At 39.7% G+C, this 22,612-nt stretch overlaps 1 long non-coding RNA gene across 1 annotated transcript in view; it reads left to right on the top strand.

Annotated features, from left to right (window-relative positions):
* Window positions 1-22,612, top strand: part of LOC114900628 — a 73,101-nt gene that overhangs the window by 4,499 nt on the left and 45,990 nt on the right. The gene's annotated exons all lie outside the window — the stretch shown is intronic.

Genomic DNA, 22,612 nt, shown 5'->3' with positions numbered 1-22,612 from the left:
AAAAATTTGGTGGTGGGGAGAACTCTTATCTTAAACAATTGTCTTCTTTGTACCTATTTTAAAAAAGACCAAATTAAAAAGTGGATACAAAGAAATATAACACCTAGTTTAGGGACTTCCATAACAAGATGAAAGAATAGAAATTAAACGTAGAAAAAAATTGTCCCATTCAACATAAATTCCCCTTCTTAAAAATCTGACCCCATCTCCTCAGCAAATTCCCTTAAATCCCAAAACTCCTCCACCTTCCTCAGAAAATCCCTTAAACACTCAGCTGCTTGTTTTAACTTCCCTTTCCTTACAAGATTTACAGAGAGCACTCCAGCCTAATCTCTAGGCCCAGGGTTTACAAGTAACTCATATAAATGCTAAAAGCCAGGAAATAAATTTAGCAGAAGCGTCTGGAATGGACAGTAAGTCTCGTTTTGCTGGGCTCTATAATCAGGCTTTGCCAGCTTCAGGACTTCCTATGCAACGTCCTTTGCAGATATATCCTAGATCTCCACCCAGAGAATTTATTTCTCCTGGGCCACAAAACATAGAGATCTTTTGATTTCCATTTAGTTGGAAAATTTCTCCATGGTATAAAAAAGGCAAACTCAAAATAGTGTGATTGAGTGGGCAAACCAACCTCTAAGCATTATAATGGAAGAGTCTACCCAATTCTTTGAAGGTACCTTGCAGGAACACAGATGAAAAAAAGAGTTAAAATCAACAATTCTTAATTTACAACTTGACTCTTTACAAAAACAAAAGCATAACTCAAAAAGCAACTCAAAATCCACTCATACCTCGTCCTAATTGCCTTCAAATATTTGCAGATATTGTAAAATATATATATATTTATTTTATATATATTAAAAATATACATATATATCTACTATATATATATGATATATATATATATCATATATATATAGCAGATATTCCATGACATTGTAAGTACAATTGTTTTGCACTTAAGAAAAGGAAGGAAATTTTTAAATAGTAAATGCTCTAAACTTCTGGTAATAGAAACATAAACCCAAAATTCCTAGGAGAAAATTTACATTCTTTCTCTGGCTCTTAAAGTTGTAATTCTTATCATGTCTTTGAAAAGTAAATACAGCCCTCAATTGCCCGAGACTGAAGGAAAAAATAAAAGGAGGAAAGAGGTCTTTTAAAAATACAAACTGATAAAAGAGCTCTCTTGCCCAAACTCTAGACCACAGCCTCTTTAAGATTACTTGTCAAAGATGAATACAAATATTAAAAGTTATCTCCACAAATAGTAAAAAGCTTTAGCCATCTGACGGATAAACTCAACTTTTTCCAACTATTATTTATAAACTCACTAGAATATACTGTTGTTATCTGAATCAGTATACTTGATTCATGACTAAAATTTTAAAATGAAGATCTCTGTTTGTTTGTTTTTGCGGTATGCGGGCCTCTCACTGTTGTGGCCTCTCCCGTTGCGGAGCACAGGCTCCGGATGCGCAGGCTCAGCGGCCATGGCTCACGGGCTTAAACGCTGCGGCATGTGGGATCTTCCCAGACCGGGGCACGAACCCGTGCCCCCTGCATCGGCAGGGGGACTCTCAACCACTGCGCCACCAGGAAAGCTCTCTCCGTTTGTTTTTATGTATGTCTATGTATGTGCGTTATAGGTATAGTATTTTTCTACTTTTGGATGGCATTGCCAAACTTAATTTGTAAAAGAGCTCTATTTAACTGGCTTAAAATATGTGCTTAGTAATTATTTCTAAGTCTCAGAAATATAATAGAAACTAACTCAAATATTTTTCAAATCTACATGATCTAGGATAATTTTCAGTAAGTAAAAGGTAGTTTAAGTTTGTTGGTTTAATTAATACAGGCATGTTGTTAATCAGCATTAAGTATAATACTTTTAATTTACCTAGGTCAAATGAGACCATGTTATCTCTGTTACAAAGTTTTTCAGCAAGAAAAATAACAACGTAATGATTACCTGTTTTAATGTATCATGAGATTTTCATGAGTATGATTGTTAAGAACAAATGAATTAAATAGATGTAAATGAGATGTTTCAGGTAAACTTTTTAGCCATGGCTGTTTTATGATAAGTCTACTTAGTTTCCCAAGTCTCTTTGGTAACTTCTACCCTTAGAATTTTGCTAAGTTAAATTAAATGATGGGAATTCATTGAATGTCTATATCATTTCCAAATAAGATAAAATACTGAAACATTAATTGCAAAACCAATCTAAGTTTACCTACTTTATTTTTTATTTAATTTTATTTTTGGCTGCATTGGGTCTTCATTGCTGTGTGCAGGCTTTTCTCTAATTGCAGTGAGCGGGGGCTACTCTTCCTTGTGGTGCACAGGCTTCTCATTGCTGTGGCTTCTCTTGTTGTGAAGCACAGGCTCTAGGCACGTGGGCTTCAATAGTTGTGGCACATGGGCTCAGTAGTTGTGGCTTGCAGGCTCTAGAGCACAGGCTCAGTAGTTGTGATGCACGGGCTTAGCTGCTCTGCAGCATGTGGGATCTTCCCAGAGCAGGGCTCGAACCCATGTCCGCTGCATTGGCAGGTGGATTCTTAACCACTGTGCCACCAGGAAAGCCCAAAGTTTACCTACTTTTGACCTTTTATTTTGGAGGCTAAAGATACTTGAGTCTCTTAGTAAACATGTTTTGTGCCACATTGAAAAACTGAGCTATGAGGAAATGCATATTTTAAGAAATTATGAAATGTATTCATAAATTTGCCTAACTAAAGTATGTTGGTATAACAGACAATTCACAATTGCTTACTTCTTATTTTTCACTAGAAATTAAGGTTTTTAAAGATTGAGAATTCTAATTAGTACAGGTGTACCTCGGAGTTTGGTTCCAGACCACTGCAATAGAGCAAATATTGCAATAAAGTGAGTCACAAGAATTTTTTGGTTTCTCAGGGCATATAAAAGTTATAGTTACACTATACTGTAGTCTATTAGGTATGCAATAGCATTATGTCTAAAGAAAAAATGTATATACCTTAATTAAAAATACTTTATTGCTAAAAAATGCTAACTATCATCTGAGCCTTTAGCAAATTATAATCTTTTTACTGGTGGAGGGTCTTGCCTCAGTGTTGGGGCTGCTGAAGGCTGGGGGTGCCTGTGGCAGTTTCTTAAAATAAGACAGCAATAAAGCTTGCCACACTGATGGACTCTTCTTTTCACAAACCATTTCTCTGTAGCACACAATGCTGTTTGATAGCATTTTACCCAGAGTAGAACTTCTTTCAAAATTGGAGTCGAACCTCTCAAACTCTGTCACTGTGTATGTAATTTTCTCAATCCTTTGTTGCCTTCAAATGTTTGCAACATTTGCCTTCAAATGATTTCAACAATTTTCACAGCATCTTCACCAGGAGTAGATGCCATCTCAAGAAACCACTTTCTTTGCTATTCATAAGAAGCAACCCTTCAACTTTTAAAGTTCTATCATGAGCTTACAGCAATTCAGTCATGTCTTTAGGCTCCACTTCTAATTCTAGTTCTCCTGCTGTTTCTACCACCTCTGTCCTTCCTTCCTCCACTGAAGTCTTGAACCCTCTCAAGAGTTGGAACAAACTTCTTCCAAACTTCTGTTAATGTTGATACTTTGGCTCTTCCCATGAATCATGAGTGTTTTTAATGACATCAAGAGTGGTGAATCCTTTTCAGAACTTTTTCAGTTTACTTTGCCCAGATCCATCAGAGGAATTACTATCTATGGCAGCTATCATTTTATGAAGTGTATTACTTAATTAATAAGACGTGAAAGTTGAAATGACTCCTTGATCCATGGGCTGCAGAATGGATGTTGTGTTAGCAGGCATGAAAACAACATTAACCTCATTGTACATCTCCTTCAGAGCTCTTGGGTGACCAGGTACATTGCCAGGGTAGCATTTAAAAAGGAATTTCTTTTTCTGAGCAGTAGGTCTCAACAGTAGTCTTAAAATATTCAGTGAACTATGTGGTAAACAGATGTGCTGTTATCCAGGCTTTGTTTTTCCATTTATAGACCATAGGCAAAGTAGATTTAGCAGAATCTTTAAGGGCCCTAGGATTTTTTGAATGGTAAATGAGAATTGACTTCAAATTTAAAGTCACCAGCTGCATTAGCTCCTAACGAGAGGGTCAGCCTATCCTTTGAAGCTTTGAAGCAGGCGCTGGCTTCTCTCTAGCTATGAAAGTCCTAGATGGCATCTTCTTCCAATAGAAAGGTGTTTCATCTACATTGAAAATCTGTGGTTTACATAGCCACCTTCATTAATTATCTTTGCTAGATCTTCTGGATAACTTGCTGCAGCTTCCACATCACTTGCTCTTTCACCCTGCACTTTTATGTTATGGAGATGGCTTCTTTCATTAAACCTCATGAACAACCTCTGCTAACTTCAAACTTTTCTTCTGCATCTTTCTCACTCCTTTCAGCCTTCACAGAATTGAAGAGAATTGGGGTTTTGCTCTGTATTAGGCTCTGGCTTAAGGGAACATTGTGGCTGGTATGATCTTTTATCCAGACCACTAAAACTTTCTCCATAGCAGCAATGAGGCTGATTATCTTTATCATTCATGTGTTCACTGGAGTAGTACTGTTAATTTCCTTCAAAAACTTTTCTTTTGCATTCACAACTTGGCTAACTGACACAAGAGGTCTCACTTTCAGCTTATCTTGGCTTTCAGTATGCCTTCCTCACTAAGTTTCATCATTTCTAGCTTTTGATTTAAAGTGAGAGACTTGTGATTCTTCTTTTCCCTTGAACACTTAGAGGCCATTGTAGGGTTATTAATTGGCCTAATTTCAATATTGTTGTGTCTTGGAGAATAGGGAGGCCTGAGGAGAGGGAGAGAGATAGGGGAACAGCTGGTTAGTGGAGCAGTCAGAACACACGCCATATTTATCAACTAAGTTCATGTCTTATATGGGCATGGTTTGTGGTGCCCCAGAACAATTACAATAGTAACATCAAAGATTGCTGATCACAGATCATCATAAGAAATATTTATTAAATAAAAAAGTTTGAAATGTGAGAATCACCAAAATGTGACACAGAGACATGAAGTCATGAAGTGAGCAATTTCTGTTGGAAAAATGGCACTGATAGATTGGCTTGATGTGGAGTTGCCACAAACCTTCAATTTATAAAAAAATGCAATATCTGTGAAGTACAATAAAATGAGGTAGGCCTGTATATGTAATTAAAGCTTCTAAAAATAATAAGGGAAACAACTCTATATGGAAGGAAAGTAGGATATGTGTTTTTGGTTAAAAGAAAAAAAAGGTATGAGGGATGGAGATACATTTTTGTTGAAGGAAAAGGAAGTAATTTTGTCCTAAAGTAAAGCTGATTATTTCTGAATGGGAAAGAGAACAACTGACAAACTAAAATAGGCATTAAAAGTTATAGAAGTTTTAGGAAGAATCAGTATTGTCAAAATGACTATATTACCCAAGGCAATCTACAGATTCAATGCAATCCCTATCAAATCACCAATGGCATTTTTTGCAGATCTAGAACAAAAAAAATTTTAAATGTGTATGGAAACACAAAAGACCCTGAATAGCCAAAGCAATCTTCAGAAAGAAAAACAGAGCTAGAGGAATCAGGCTCCTTGACTTCAGATTATACTATAAAGCTACAACAGTGATCAAAACAGTATGGTACTGGCACAAAGACAGACTTATAGATCAGTGGAACAGGATAGGAAACCCAGAAATAAAGCTACACATCTGTGGTCAGTTAATCTATGACAAAGGAGGCAAGAATATACAATGGAGAAAAGACAGTCTCTTCAGTAAGTGGTTCTGGGGAAACTGGACAGCCACATGTAAAAGAATGAAATTGGAACATACTCTAACATGATACACAAAAAATAAACTGAAAATGGGTTAAAGACCTAAATGTAAGACCGGATACTATAAAATTCTTAGAGGAAAACATAGGCAGAACACTCTTTGACATAAATTGCAACAATATCTTTTTGAATCCACCTCCTAGAGTAATGAAAATAAAAACAAAAATAAACAAATGGGACCTAATTAAACTTAAAAGCTTTTGCACAGCAAAGGAAACCATAAACAAAACGAAAAGACAACTCACAGAATGGGAGAAAATATTTGCAAATGATGAGACCAACAATGGACTAATCTCCAAAATATACAAACAGCTCATGCAGCCAATATCAAAAAAAACAAACAAAGCAAAATCAACCCAATGAAAAAAATGGGCAGAAGATCTAAATAGACATTTCTCCAAAGAAGACATACAGATGGCTAAAAAGCACATGAAAAGATGCTCAACATCGCTAATTATTAGAGAAATGCAAATCAAAACTACAATCACCTCACACCGTTAGAATGGCCAGAGTGTGGAGAAAAGGGAACCCTCCTACACTGTTGGTGGGAATGTAAATTGGTACAGCCCCTATGGAGAACAGTATGGAGGTTCCTTAAAAAGCTAAAAATAGGGCTTCCGTAGTGGCGCAGTGGTTGAGAGTCTGCCTGCCGATGCAGGGGACACAGGTTTGTGCCCCGGTCCGGCAAGATCCCACATGCCACGGAGCGGCTGGCCCGTGAGCCATGGCCGCTGAGCCTGCGCATCCGGAGCCTGTGCTCTGCAACGGGAGAGGCCACAACAGTGAGGGGCCCGTGTACCACAAAAAAAAAAAAAAAAAAAAGCTAAAAATAAAGCTACCATATGATTCAGCAATTCCACTCCTGGGCAAATATCCAGAGAAAACCATACTTCAAAAAGAAACATGCACCCCAATGTTCATTGCAGTACTGTGTAATAGCCACAACAGGGAAGCAACCTAAATGTCCATTGACAGAGGAATGGATAAAGAAGATGTGGTACATATATACAATGGAATATTACTCAGCCATAAAAAAGAATGAAATAATGCCATTTGCAGCAACATGGATGGACCTAGAGATTATCATACTAAGTGAAGTAAGTCAGATAGAGAAACACAAATACCATATGATATCATTATATGTGGAATCTAAAAAAATGATACAAATGAACTTATTTACAAAACAGAAACAGACTCAGACTTAGAAAGCAAATTTATGGTTACAAAAGGGGAAAGGTGGCCATGGGGGGGGATAAATTAGGAGGTTGGGAATAACATATACACACTACTATATATAAAATAGGTAATCAACAAGGACCTACTGTATAGCACAGGGAACTCTATTCAATATTCTGTGATAACCTATATCGGAAAAGAATCTGAAAAAGAATATATATATATATATATGTAAACTATATATATGTAAAACTGAATCACTTTGCTGTACACCTGAAACTAACAGCATTGTAAATCAACTATGCTCCAATATAAAATTAAAACATTTTAAAAAGGTATAGAAGTTTTGTAAAAAAGGAATCTTGGGGACTTCCCTGGTGGCGCAGTGGTTAAGAATCCGCCTGCCAATGCAGGGGACATGGGTTTGAGCCCTGGTCTGGGAAGATCCCACATGCTGCGGAGCAACTAAGCCTGTGAGCCACAACTACTGAACCCGTAAGCCACAACTACTGAACCCGCAATCCACAACTACTGAAGCCCTTGCGCCTAGAGCCCATGCTCTGAAACAAGAGAAGCCACTGCAATGAGAAGCCCACACACTGCAACGAAGAGTAGCCCACGTAGCTAGTAGCTCCCTCACGTCACACGGCATGGCCAAAAATAAATAAATAAAGGCCATCTGGCTCCTTGCTCATACCCACCTCCAATTCCATTAGGGCATCCCACAGCCCCTGAACCCTTCAAAACCTATCCAGAATCCCATCGCTTCTCCCCACCTTGCTGCTTCCACCTTTGTGTAGGCGCCATCCTCTCTCTCTCTCATGGCAGCAACCTCTTCATTCTTCTCTGCTTCCACTTTTTTTAAAAAAATAAATTTATTTATTTTTTATTTTTATTTTTGGCTGCGTTGGGTCTTCATTGCAGTGTGCAGGCTTCTCATGGCGGTGGCTTCTCTTGTTGCAGAGCACAGGCTCTAGGCGCGCGGGCTTCAGTAGTTGTGGCTCGCAGGCTTCAGTAGCTGTGGCTCGTGGGCTTAGAGCGCAGGCTCAGTAGTTGTGGCGCACCGGCTTAGTTGCTCCGCAGCATGTGGGATCTTCCCGGACCAGAGCTCGAACCCGTGTCCCCTGCATTGGCAGGCGGATTCTTAACCACTGCACCACCAGGGAAGCCCTCTACTTCCACTCTTGCCCCCTTCGGTCTACTCTCCTCACAGCAGCTGCTGGGATCCTTTAAAAACCTAAGTCAGGTCGTGTTGTTCCTCAGCTCAAAACTCCCCCAGTGGCTTCTCACCCTATGCAGAGTAAAACCAAAGTCCTCACCAGGGGCTACAAGACCCTACGTGATCTGCGCGTGGACGTGCACATGTACACACACACACACACACACACACACACACACACACACACACACACACACACACAGAGTCTACCACTCTCCTCTCTCATCTCACCTCTGAGCCCTGCCCTCCACCACCCTGGCCTCCTTGAGGTTTCTAATCCTACCAAGCACACTCCCAAATCAGGGCCTTTGCGCTTGCTGTCTCCTTAGCCTCAACTGCCCTTCCTCCTGGTAGCCACAGAGCTCCTTCCCTCACTTCCTTCCAGGCTCTATCTCCCCACCCACCTTCATTATTCTTCATAGCACTTAACACCATCTGACATACTACCTATTTATTTGTTTATTTATGGTCTGTCTTTCCCCATTAAGATGTGAATTTCATAAGCAACAAACCTTGTCCTCTTCCCTGCTGTATCCCTAGTACTTAGAAGACTGCCAGGTTCATAACTGATGCTTGGTAAATGTTTAGTAAATGAAAACATAAATAAATCTCTCCAAGTCAATAGATGTAACAACCTTTTAACAGGTTGCCTAACATTTGCTAATATGGACGGACCATGATTGACTTAACCAGCCCCTATTAATGATGTTGTTTCTACTTTTTCTTACTTTAAACAATATTTGTGATAAACATTTTTGCATAGCTACTTTAATATGTTGGTTCTTTTATTTCTATAGGATGTTTTCCCTAAAGCTGGGTTGATGTATCAAGAGATAGGCATATTTTACATTTAATGGCCATCACCAAATTTTCCTAGTCACAGTTCACAGGCAAATCCTGAAACAAGGTCTCAATCATTTCCCCAAACTGAGGGCAGGGTAAGATTACCCTTAGGTCAGACAAGGAGGCCTCTGTCCTGGGCCCTTATACTTTAAATTTATTAAAGGCCACACGGGACTTTTTCTCGCTTGGGCTCTTGCATTCAGCACTGGGCTGGCACAGTGTGACCTGCAACCCTGAACGTGGAAGCTCGTGATTAACACTGTCTCCACCTTTCCTCCTATTTTCTTTTTTTTTTTTTTGAGGTACGCGGGCCTCTCACTGTTGTGGCCTCTCCCGTTGCGGAGCACAGGCTCCGGACGTGCAGGCCCAGCGGCCATGGCTCACGAGCCCAGCGGCTCCGCGCGGCATGTGGGATCTTCCCGGACCAGGGCGCAAACGCATGTCCCCTGCATCGGCAGGCGGACTCTCAACCACTGCGCCACCAGGGAAGCCCCCTCCTATTTTCTTGAAACAGAAAACAGCTGAGTCCAAATGCTGTGAAGGCTTGTGGGCTGACCCCCTGCTGACCTAGGAGACAGTCACTGCTTTGGAGGGAGAAAGAATTTATTGGGCTGATATTTGTAGATAAAATACTCCTTTGTTGCATCCCTCCTCTCAGAGAGCATGAGTTCAGCAGGTCCTGGCATAACGAAATATTATTTTTCAATAGTGCCAAGAGTCTATTTTCTTCTTTTTTTGGTCTAAGTTGTGATTCTGGAGGCAGTCACAAGTAAGCTGAATATTCACAACTGTTGTACACGGTGTCTATGTCAGTTATCTATTGCTGTGTAACAAACCACACTGAAACTTGGTGGATTAAAGCAACAGCAATTTATTTGCTCGCAATTCTGGGCTGGGAGCAGCTGGGCAATTTTTCTTCTGATCTCCATTGAGGTCACTTAGGCAGCTGCTCAGCTCAACTGGGACTGGATGGTCCAGGATGGCTTTGTTCACATGTTTGGCAGTTATGCTGGCTGTTGACTGGGATACCTCAGTTCTCCAAATGGCCTTTCATCCTCTGGGCTAGAATGGGCTTTTTCACATAATGGTAGAAATGTTCCAAGAGAGCAAAAGCAAAAGCTTCTTAAGGCCTGGCCTTGGGAGTTGTACAGTGTTACTTCTGTCCCTTCTGTTGACCAAATGAAGCCTTAAGGAACACCCAGATCCAAGGTAGGAGGTAGCAGCGGTAATAGACTCTATCTCCTGATCTTATTGCAAAGGAGCTGGACGCAGGGAGGTGTGATATGTTGGGTACCATTACGTAAAAATATACCATGGTGTCTGAGGAACATTTTGCCGTATTAGAGAATTATATTTTTCTTACATTTGTATACATGTAGTTGTAGTGGTAAGGTATTTGAAGTGTAATACAGATTCCTTGCTTTGTTTATTAAGTGCACATTAAAACCCCAGAATTGTGAAGTGGTTTTTTCATGATTTGAGATTCTACTTTATTTGTTATGGCTTAGACAGAAATTGTAAAATACATTGTTAAAAATCACAATCACAGAATTCATTAAGTGGCAGCTGCTATTGTTCTTGTTAACAGCAGGCCCGAGGGTCACAGCAGTAGCAGTACAGCACTGGCATGGAAAAAAACAGGGTCTAACAGATTAAATGAGCAAAAACATATATTTTTTAATACTTTTACTACTCAATCACATACATTTCAAGAGCATTTTCTCTTCTTCAAATCAATTTAAATGCTTTCTATGAGCAAGGCACTATACTGGACATCAAATAACAAGAGCAACAAGTAACCATAGCAGACAAGGATTCTGTGCTTAATATACGCTGGGCCCTATGCTGAGCACTGTCCAGACGCTGTCTCATTTAATCCTCACAAAAATCCTATAAGATGTTCTCGCTTATTGTACCAGTTTTTGGATGAGAAAACTAAAGCCTGGAGGGATTAAGTGCCTTAGCCAAGGTCACACAACTAGTGGCAGAACTGGGACTTAAATCCATGTCTCTTTGACTCTGATTTTAGCCAGTATACCTTGTGTAGCGCATTTTGATTGGACCCCATAACAAAAGCATGAGCAGGGCCAACATCGTCACTATGTGAAGAACACAGCTCCAAAATGCAAGTATAAAACATTTAAAACAACATCCCGCACACAGTAATGAGTGCTCGATAAAAATTTGCTGTTATTGTTAAAAAAAAAAATCTGTCAGACTAATCTCACAAAAAAGAAAGTCACTTGCATCTTTTATGCTCCTTGACCAAAAAATCAAAAATACACAAGTATCCTCCTCTGTATAACATTAGAGGAGGGGAAATTAAGGTCAAATTCATGTAAATTAACACAAGTTGCGGGGGGCAGGGGGGAGGGTTTTTTTTGTGTGTGTTTTTTTTTAAATCTAAGGTCCCTTTCCTTAGAATTAACCAGTAGAACCCCTATATTTATATTTTAACAGATTGATTGATTGATTTCAAAGAGTTACCAGTCTGACTGGTTTGGTAAGATGCAGAATATAGTTCCGGAACTTCTGAAGGACGAATAAAAAGTCCATCCAAAATGCCATCAATTTCGGCCTGTAGATTTGGCTCCACATTAGAATGAAGTTTAGATAAGAATTCGGCTGCACCAAGACCAACCAAATGCTGGACTGCTGGGGATACTTAACCAATCTGTTCGACAGACTCAGAGCCTCTTTTTTCATTGGAACAGACAGAAAATTGAACCATTCCAGCAAATGGAGAAAAAGTAGCCTCTCCTGAAACAGATCAGCACAGCAGATTAAGTTGTGCTCAGTCTTGCAGAGAATATTCTTGAGAGTGCGCTCCCTGATCTCGGCCAGCTGATGACCGAGTTTCCCGATGAGCCCCATCAGGCCCATCTCGTCCTGCTCAATCAGCCGCCGCCGGAGAATTCCGAAGTTTTATTTATTTATTTATTTTTTTTGTGGTACGTGGGCCTCTCACTGTTGCGGCCTCTCCCGTTGCGGAGCACAGGCTCCGGACGCGCAGGCTCAGCGGCCATGGCTCACGGGCCCAGCCGCTCCACGGCACGTGGGATCCTCCCGGACCGGGGCACGAACCCGTGTCCCCTGCATCGGCAAGCGGACTCTCAACCACTGCGCCACCAGGGAAGCCCCGAAGTTTTATTTTTATAATAATATTTAATAAGATTTAATTGAAAAGTAAGGGACTTCCCTGGCAGTCCAGTGGTTAAGGCTTCGCCTTCCAATACAGGGGGTGTGGGTTTGATCCCTGGTCAGGGAGCTAAGATCCCCCATGCCTCTGGGTCAAAAAACCAAAACATAAAACAGAAACAATATTGAAAAGTAAAACATATAAATAAAAAATTCAGCTTTATTTAAATACTTTTGATTTTTAAGTTTTATATTTATTAATTAAAGTTCTTGTGTTTTGCTTTGTAATGTCAATAAGTTTGAATGTTTTAGAAGAACGACTTTATTTTGTAAACTCTTAGATCATTGGGAATGAGTACAAGTTGCGTTGGAATTGGTTTAGAAAATATGACTGTGTAGCCCAGAAAAAAAAAAAAGCCAGAAAAGGAAAGGTATTCAAAAAGATGATCTGCTTAAATTTTTAAAAACCAGAAACACTGAAAGTGCAATCTTCTGTTGAGTAGGTTTCTCATAAAATATGTGAGCAGAGAACTTCAGAAATTATCTAATGAACATTTAATTGCTGATTAAAAACTGAAAATGAGCAAGAAAAGTATTCTCATCAAATGACTTGAACAGGTTAAATGAAATCCCTGCAACTTTATATTTTTTTACTAAATGAAGATTTAATTACAGATCCAAAGAATAAGAATGTACGTGGCCTTCATTTGCACTTGAGAGACTTAGGGGTGGTGAAAATGTGCCTGTCAGCCTCTCTCCAGTGTCTGTTTTCAGATTAGGCAGCAGAACAGTGCAGAGTCATTTCCAGAAGTCTGTGCTTGTCAGACTCTTCAGGGGGGTGAGACCCATGGGACACTCTGGGCCCCTGATGGGGCTGGAGAAAGAGCCACACAGACTCCTGCCAGAGCGACTCCATGGGACCTGGGCCCTGATACCCCTGTGGCTGATGCTCTTGCCCCCTACTCTGCACCCCTGGAGTCACCTGGGCCTTTGCTCGCCCATCCCCCTGAGTAGGTACAGGTGTCACTTCTGGAAATGAAGGCAGCTGCTTTTCTGTTTGCACTTCCCTCCCAACACAGCCGAGAGCCCTATCTACCTACAGGAACCACTGCAAAGTGACAGCCCCGTCAGATCTGTACATCTAGTAGCTGCCACAAGTCACTCAGTGTAGGATGGGAGGAAGTAGAACAGGTTCCTCATCCCTGGATTGAGGCAGTGGAGGCCCAGAGAGGGGAAGTGATTTCTTCAAGATCACACAGCTCCTCAGTAGCAGAAACAAGACTCTCAATGTCCAGTTCAGACTCTTTCGTTGTGAGAATTAGGACTACTGAGCTGTCTTCACATCCTGGTAGAAGCTTGTTGTTTTGGTTTTTCCCTCTTTTGTAAGACAGCCCTACTATCCTGGTAATTAGTAAATGTCCACAGGCTCAGGGATTGGGTGAATTTACGAATGAGAATATAAAAATCTTAAAGATAATGACATTCTCCCTTTTCTAGGACCCGCTGCTTGCTGAGGCAGCCCCGCTTCCAGCCATCAAATCCTGTAGGAGACTTTTGTTTAGTCTGGGGTGTGGGTTATACTTTCAACTGCATGGATTTAGAACCAAAGTTAGGGAGTCATAAAAAGACCTCAGCGTCCTTTTTGTTATGACATATGAAAAGTAAATATCTAGATTCCCTGATTTTTGATAGCAGAAGTTTGGAAATAATTGTCCATCAGAAGAGGACTGATGAAATGGCTTATCCTACAAACACACAGCAGCCTACTATGGAGCCATAAAGAGAAAGAAATGACACGAGAGCTTTCCTTTTTACTTTTAAAGTCTTTGGCTAATTAATAATCTGCAAATAGAGTATCGTGAAAAGCCGGCTTCCCACTCTGTCTCCCAGCCATCAAGTTCTCTTTCCTGCAGGCGACCAGCATGTCCTACTTCTTCTGTAACACTTTAAAAGATATTTCATGCACATAGAAGCATTTACATGGATAGTCTTTTAAAAAACACAAATAGAAGCATATTGAAAAACACTACCCAGCATCTTTTTTTTTCACATAATACATTCATTTATTCAATAAATATTTACTGAGTACCTACTATGTGCCAAGCACTCTTCTAGTCATTTGGAATTTGGTAGTGACCAAAACATTTCTTCCCTTCATGAAGCTTGCATTTTTGTGGGACATAAATAAACAAGTAAATATATAGTGATAAGTGGTAAGTGCTGTGGAAAAAAGCAGGATAAGGGGATAGGTAGTGTGTGTGTGTGTGTGTGTGTGTGTGTGTGTGTGTTTGTAGAGGAATAGTTGCTATTTTACATGGCGTGGTCAGCAGAAGCCTTGCAGGTTAAGTGGTATTTGAGCCAAGGCCTGAAGAAAATGAGGGAGTGAGCCATGCATGTATCTGGAGTTGAACAGTCAAAGCAGAGGGAACTTCCCATGCTGAGTCCCTGAGGGAGGAAAAGACTTGCTGTGAGGATCAACAAGACAGCCATTGTAGTTGGAACTGAGTGAATACATCTCAGATATTCTGTATCATGAGAACTTTCTCATTATTTTTTATATCTGCATTTTATTCCATTGTGTGTGTGTATCATAGTTTAATTAAGCAGTCTCCTATTATGGAAATTTCGGAGACTTTGGTCTCTTGTGATTGCAATGAATAACCTTATCAGATGGCCCTTTGCACATGTTGAAGTTATCTGCAGGATTAATTCCTAGAAGTGGAACTACTAGGAGGTCAAGGGGGTGTGTATTTGTATTTTTTATAGATTTTGCCAAACTGTAACCAACAAAGAAGTTGTACTATTTTTGTCCCACTGCCAACAACATATTGATTTTTTTAGTCATTCAACAAATATTTATTGAGCACCTACCAGGGACCAATTAAATGTAAAGGACTGAGAATTGAAACAGAAACCCCAACTTGTCAAACATATCCTGACTCACAGAACAGATATACTGTGCCAGACCGAGCCATGATATGCTTCACATACTATTGAAACAGCACCCTATGACTAAATACCATCTAGGGCAAAGTGCACCTGGCAATTAGGGAGATCTTTTTTTTTTTTTTTTTGCGGTACGTGGGCCTCTCACTGTTGTGGCCTCTCCCGTTGCGGAGCACAGGCTCCGGACGCGCAGGCTCAGCGGCCATGGCTCACAGGCCCAGCCGCTCCGCGGCATGTGGGATCTTCCCGGGCAGGGGCACAAACCCACGTCCGCTGCGTCGGCAGGCGGACTCTCAACCACTGCGCCACCAGGGAAACCCCAAGGAGATCATTTTTTTCAGGCTAGGCCAATAGGGGAAACATGAATGAGAGAGGTCTCAAAGAAGGGGAAGAAAACTTTCAGTTTTCTAAAACAAAGGAGTCATTGAGGAAGAGCAGAGGCAGCTCTTATCTTGGAACTGTACCGTCACTTCCAGTGTACAGTTCACTGGTTTTTGGTATATTAGCAAAGTTGTGCAGCCATCATCACAATCAATTTTAGAACATTTTCATCACTCCAAAAAGAAACCCTGTACCCATTAGCAGTCACACCCCATTTCCCACTGCCCAGTCCTAGGCAACCATTAATTTACTTCCTGCCTCTATAGATTTGCCTATTCTGGAAATTTCATATAAATGGAATCATACAATATGTGGTCATTTGTGACTGGCTTCTTTCATTTAGCATAATGTTTTCAGGTTCATGTTGTAGCATGCATTAGTACTTCATTTCTTTTTATTGCCTAATAATATTCAATTGTATAACACATTTTATTTACCCATTAATCGTTTAGGTTGTTTCCATTTTTTGGCTATTATGAATAATGCTGCTATGAACATTTGGGTACAAGTATTTGTGTGAGCATATGTTTTCAATTCTTTCGGCTCTATACCTAAGAGTGGAATTGCTGGGTCTGCTGGTAACTCTATGTTTAATCTTTTGCAGAACTGCCAAACTGTTTTCCACAGTGGTTGCACCATTTTTACATCCCTACCAACAATGTAGGAGGGTTCTAATTTCTCCACAGCCTTGCCAACACTTGTTTTTTTTTTTTTACAGCTATCCTAGTGGACATGAAGCTGGATCTCATTGTGGTTTTGATTGGCATTTCTCTGATGACTAATGATGTTGAGCATCTTTTCATATGCCTATTTATCTTAGTATAGTTTTAAATTACATATCACTTTTTTATGAGTAAGGTTAGGCATCTTTATATATGTTTAAGAACCCTTTGTATGTTCTTTTCTATGAATTGTTTATGTCCTTTGTTTGCTTTTCTTTGGGGATGTTGTTTTTCTTTCTTTTGTTTTCTTTCTTTCTTGGATTTTTCAAAGAACCAGCTAATAAATTTATCTATTAGTGCTATAATTTTTATATTTTCTAATTCACTTCTCCTTTATTAATTTCTTCCTTTTACTGTCCTTAAGGATAATTTTCTTTTTCCCCATGACTTTCTTGAGTTTTATGCTTAATTTATTTATTTATATAACTGAAGTATTTTTTAGTATATATTTTTCCTCTGAGAACTGTTTTAGCTATATCTTATGCGTTTTGATATATAGTATTTTGTTTTTTGTTTTTTGCGGTATGCGGGCCTCTCACTGTTGTGGCCTCTCCCGTTGCGGAGCACAGGCTCTGGACACGCAGGCTCAGTGGCCATGGCCCACGGGCCTAGCCGCTCCGCGGCATGCGGAATCTTCCTGGATCGGGGCACGAACCCGTGTCCCCTGCATCGGCAGGCGGACTCTCAACCACTGTGCCACCAGGGAAGCCTGGATATATAGTTTTCATTAACATTTTTGTCTAGATAGTCTACAGTTCCTCTTTCTTTTTCCTTTTTGAACCAAATATTAATTAAGGGATAGGTTTTTGTTTTTTGTTTTTTACATCTTTAATGGAGTATAATTGCTTTACAATGGTGTGTTAGTTTCTGCTTTATAACAAAGCGAATCAGTTATACATATACATATGTTCCCATATCTCTTCCCTCTTGTGTCTCTCTCCCTCTCACCCTCCCTATCCCACCCCTCTAGGTGGTCACAAAGCACCGAGCTGATCTCCCTGTGCTATGCGGCTGCTTCCCACTAGCTATCTATTTTTTGTTTGGTAGTGTATATATGTCCATGCCACTCTCTCACTTTGTCACACCTTACCCTTCCCCCTCCCCGTATCCTCAAGTCCATTCTCTAGTAGGTCTGTGTCTTTAATCCTGTCTTACCCATAGGTTCTTCATGACATTTTTTTTTTCTTCAATCCCATATATATGTGTTAGCATATGGTATTTGTCTTTCTCTTTCTGACTTACTTCACTCTGTATGACAGACTCTAGGTCCATCCACCTCATTACAAATAGCTCAATTTCGTTTCTTTTTATGGCTGAGTAATATTCCATTGTATATATGTGCCACATCTTCTTTATCCATTCATCCGATGGTGGACACTTAGGTTGTTTCCATCTCCTGGCTATTGTAAGTAGAGCTGCAATGAACATTTTGGTACATGCCTCTTTTTGAATTATGGTTTTCTCAGGGTATATGCCCAGTAGTGGGATTGCTGGGTCATATGGTAGTTCTATTTGTAGTTTTTTAAGGAACCTCCATACTGTTCTCCATAGTGGCTGTACCAATTCGCATTCCCACCAGCAGTGCAAGAGGGTTCCCTTTTCTCCACACCCTCTCCAGCATTTATTGTTTCTAGATTTTTTGATGATGGCCATTCTGACCAGTGTGAGATGATATCTCATTGTAGTTTTGATTTGCATTTCTCTAATGATTAATGATGTTGAGCATTCTTTCATGTGTTTGTTGGCAGTCTGTATATCTTCTTTGGAGACATGTTTATTTAGGTCTTCTGCCCATTTTTGGATTGGGTTGTTTGTTTTTTTGTTATTGAGCTGCATGAGCTCTTGTAAATTTTGGAGATTAATCCTTTGTCTGTTGCTTCATTTGCAAATATTTTCTCCCATTCTGAGGGTTGTCTTTTGGTCTTGTTTATGGTTTCCTTTGCTGTGCAAAAGCTTTGAAGTTTCATTAGGTCCCATTTGTTTATTTTTGTTTTTATTTCCATTTCTCTAGGAGGCGGGTCAAAAAGGATCTTGCTGTGATTTATGTCATAGAGTGTTCTGCCTATGTTTTCCTCTAAGAATTTGATAGTGTCTGGCCTTACATTTAGGTCTTTAAACCATTTTGAGCTTATTTTTGTGTATGGTGTTAGGGAGTGATCTAATCTCATACTTTTACATGTACCCGTGCAGTTTTCCCAGCACCACTTATTGAAGAGGCTGTCCTTTCTCCACTGTACATTCCTGCCTCCTTTATCACAGATAAGGTGACCATATGTGTGTGGGTTTATCTCTGGGCTTTCTATCCTGTTCCATTGATCTATATTTCTGTTTTTGTGCCAGTACCATACTGTCTTGATTACTGTAGCTTTGTAGTATAGTCTGAAGTCAGGGAGCCTGATTCCTCCAGCTCCATTTTTCGTTCTCAAGATTGCTTTGGCTATTTGGGGTCTTTTGTGTTTCCATACAAATTGTGAAATTTTTTGTTCTAGCTCTGTGAAAAATGCCAGTGGTAGTTTGATAGGGATTGCATTGAATCTGTAGATTGCTTTGGATAGTAGAGTCATTTTCACAATGTTGATTCTTCCAATCCAAGAACATGGTATATCTCTCCATCTATTTGTATCATCCTTAATTTCTTTCATCACTGTCTTATAATTTTCTGCATACAGGTCTTTTGTCTCCTTAGGTAGGTTGATTCCTAGATATTTTATTCTTTTTGTTGCAGTGGTAAATGGGAGTGTTTTCTTGATTTCACTTTCAGATTTTTCATCATTAGTGTACAGGAATGCCAGAGATTTCTGTGCATTAATTTTGTATCCTGCTACTTTACCAAATTCATTGATTAGCTCTAGTAGTCCTCTGGGAGCATCTTTAGGATTCTCTATGTATGGTATCATGTCATCTGCAAACAGTGAGAGCTTTACTTCTTCTTTTCCGATTTGGATTCCTTTTATTTCCTTTTCTTCTCTGATTGCTGTGGCTAAAACTTCCAAAACTATGTTGAATAAGGGTGGTGAGAGTGGGCAACCTTGTCTTGTTCCTGATCTTAGTGGAAATGGTTTCAGTTTTTCACCATTGAGGACAATGTTGGCTGTGGCTTTGTCACATATGGCCTTTATTATGCTGAGGAAAGTTCTATGCCTACTTTCTGGAGGGTTTTTTATCATAAATGGGTGTTCAAATTTGTTGAAAGCTTTCTCTGCATCTATTGAGATGACCATATGGTTTTTCTCCTTCAATTTGTTAATATGGTGTATCACGTTGCTTGATTTGCGTATATTGAAGAATCCTTGCATTCCTGGAATAAACCCCACTTGATCATGGTGTATGATCCTTTTAATGTGCTGTTGGATTCTGTTTGCTAGTAGTTTGTTGAGGATTTTTGCATCTATGTTCATCAGTGATATTGGCCTGTAGTTTTCTTTCTTTGTGACATCCTTGTCTGGTTTTGGTATCAGGGTGATGATGGCCTCGTAGAATGAGTTTGGGAGTGTACCTCCCTCTGCTATATTTTGGAAGAGTTTGAGAAGGATAGGTGTTAGCTCTTCTGTAAATGTTTGATAGAATTCGCCTGTGAAGCCATCTGGTCCTGGGATTTTGTTTGTTGGAAGATTTTTAATTTCAATTTCAGTGCTTGTGATTAGTCTGTTCATATTTTGTATTTCTTCCTGATTCAGTCTTGGCAAGTTGTGCATTTCTAAGAATTTGTCCATTTCTTCCAGGTTGTCCATTTTTATTGGCATAGAGTTGCTTGTAGTAATCTCTCATGATCTTTTGTATTTCTGCAATGAAAGTTGTTACTTCTCCTTTTTCATTTCTAAATCTATTGATTTGAGTTTTCTCCCTTTTTTTCTTGATAAGTCTGGCTAATGGTTTATCAATTTTGTTTATCTTCTCAAAGAACCAGCTTTTAGTTTTATTGATCTTTGCTGTCATTTCCTTCATTTCTTTTTCATTTATTTCTGATCTGATGTTTATGATTTCTTTCCTTCTGCTAACTTTGGAGTTTTTTTGTTCTTTTTTCTCTAATTGCTTTAGGTGCAAACTTAGGTTGTTTATTCGAGATGTTTCCTGTTTCTTAAGTTAGGATAGTATTGCTATAAACTTCCCTCTTAGAACTGCTTTTGCTGCATCCCATAGGTTTTGGGTCGTCGTGTCTCCCTTGTCATTTGTTTCTAGGTATTTTTTGATTTCCTCTTTGATTTCTTCAGTGATCACTTCGTTATTAAGTAGTGTATTGTTTAGCCTCCATGTGTTTGTATTTTTTACAGATCTTTTCCTGTGATTGATGTCTAGTCTTATAGCATTGTAGTCGGAAAAGATACTTAATACAATTTCAATTTTCTTAAATTTACCAAGGCTTGATTTGTGACCCAAGATATGATCTATCCTGGAGAATGTTCCATGAGCACTGGAGAAGAAAGTGTATTCTTTTGTTTTGGGATGGAATGTCCTATAAATATCAATTAAGTCCATCGTATTTAATGTATCACTTAAAGCTTGTGTTTCCTTATTTATTTTCATTTTGGATGATCTGTCCATTGGTGAAAGTAGGGTGTTAAAGTCCCCTACTATGAATGTGTTACTGTCGATTTCTCCTTTTATGGCCGTTAGTATTTGCCTTATGTATTGAGGTGCTCCTATGTTGGGTGCATAAATATTTACAATTGTTATATCTTCTTCTTGGATCGATCCCTTGATCATTATGTAGTGTCCTTCTTTGTCTCTTCTAATAGTCTTTATTTTAAAGTCTATTTTGTCTGATATGAGAATTGCTACTCCAGGTTTCTTTTGACCTCCATTTGCATGGAATATCTTTTTCCATCCCCTCACTTTCAGTCTGTATGTGTCTCTAGGTCTGAAGTGGGTCTCTTGTAGACAGCATATATATGGGTCTTGTTTTTGTATCCATTCAGCCAGTCTGTGTCTTTTGGTGGGAGCATTTAATCCATTTACATTTAAGGTAATTATCGATATGTATGTTCCTATTCCCATTTTCTTAATTGTTTTGCGTTTGTTATTATAGGTCTTTTCCTTCTCTTGTGTTTCTTGCCTAGAGGAGATCCTTTAGCATTTGTTGTAAAGCTGGTTTGGTGGTGCTGAACTCTCTCAGCTTTTGCTTGTCTGTAAAGGTTTTAATTTCTCCATCAAATCTGAATGAGATCCTTGCTAGGTAGGGTAGTCTTGGTTGTAGGTTTTTCTCCTTCATCACTTTAAATATGTCCTGCCAGTCCCTTCTGGCTTGCAGAGTTTCTGCTGAAAGATCAGCTGTTCACCTTATGGGGATTCCCTTGTGTGTTATTTGTTGTTTTTCCCTTGCTGCTTTAAATATGTTTTCTTTGTATTTAATTTTTGACAGTTTGATTAATATGTGTCTTGGCATGTTTCTCCTTGAATTTATCCTGTATGGGACTCTCTGTGCTTCCTGGACTTGATTAACTATTTCCTTTCCCATATTAGGGAATTTTTCAACTATTATCTCTTCAAATATTTTCTCAGTCCCTTTCTTTTTCTCTTCTTCTTCTGGAACCCCTATAATTCGAATGTTGGTGCATATAATGTTGTCCCAGAGGTCTCTGAGACTGTTCTCTGTTCTTTTTATTCTTTTTTCTTTATTCTGCTCTGCAGTAGTTATTTCCAGTTTTTTATCTTCCAGGTCACTTATCCGTTCTTCTGCCTCAGTTATTCTGCTATTGATCCCTTCTAGAGTTTTTTTTTTTTGTTTGTTTGTTTTGCGATATGCAGTCCTCTCACTGTTGTGGCCTCTCCCGCTGCGGAGCACAGGCTCCGGACGCGCAGGCTCAGCAGCCATGGCCCACAGGCCCAGCCGCTCCGTGGCATGTGGGATTCTCCCAGACCGGAGCACGAACCTGTGTCCCCTGCATCGGCAGGCGGACTCTCAACCACCGCGCCACCAGGGACGCCCCTTTCTAGAGTATTTTTTTTTTTTTTTTTTTTTGCGGTACGCAGGCCCCTCACTGCTGTGGCCTCTCCCATTGCGGAGCACAGGCTCCGGACGCGCAGGCTCAGTGGCCATGGCTCACGGACCCAGCCGCTCTGCGGCATGTGGGATCTTCCCAGGCCGGGGCACGAACCCGTGTCCCCTGCACTGGCAGGCAGACTCTCAACCACTGCGCCACCAGGGAAGCCCCTTTCTAGAGTATTTTTAATTTCATTTATTATGTTGTTCATTGTTGCTTGTTTCATCTTTAGTTCTTCTAGGTCCTTGTTAAATGTTTCTTGCATTTTCTCTATTATATTTCCAAGAGTTTGGATCATCTTTACTATCATTCTGAATTCTTTTTCAGGTAGACTGCCTATTTCCTCTTC

Source organism: Monodon monoceros, unplaced genomic scaffold, assembly GCF_005190385.1.
Source record: "Monodon monoceros isolate NGI ecotype Baffin Bay Population unplaced genomic scaffold, NGI_Narwhal_1 Super_Scaffold_19, whole genome shotgun sequence".
NCBI lineage: Eukaryota > Metazoa > Chordata > Mammalia > Artiodactyla > Monodontidae > Monodon > Monodon monoceros.
Note: the sequence above shows the minus strand (reverse complement) of the source record. Positions and strands in the feature narration are given on the sequence as shown.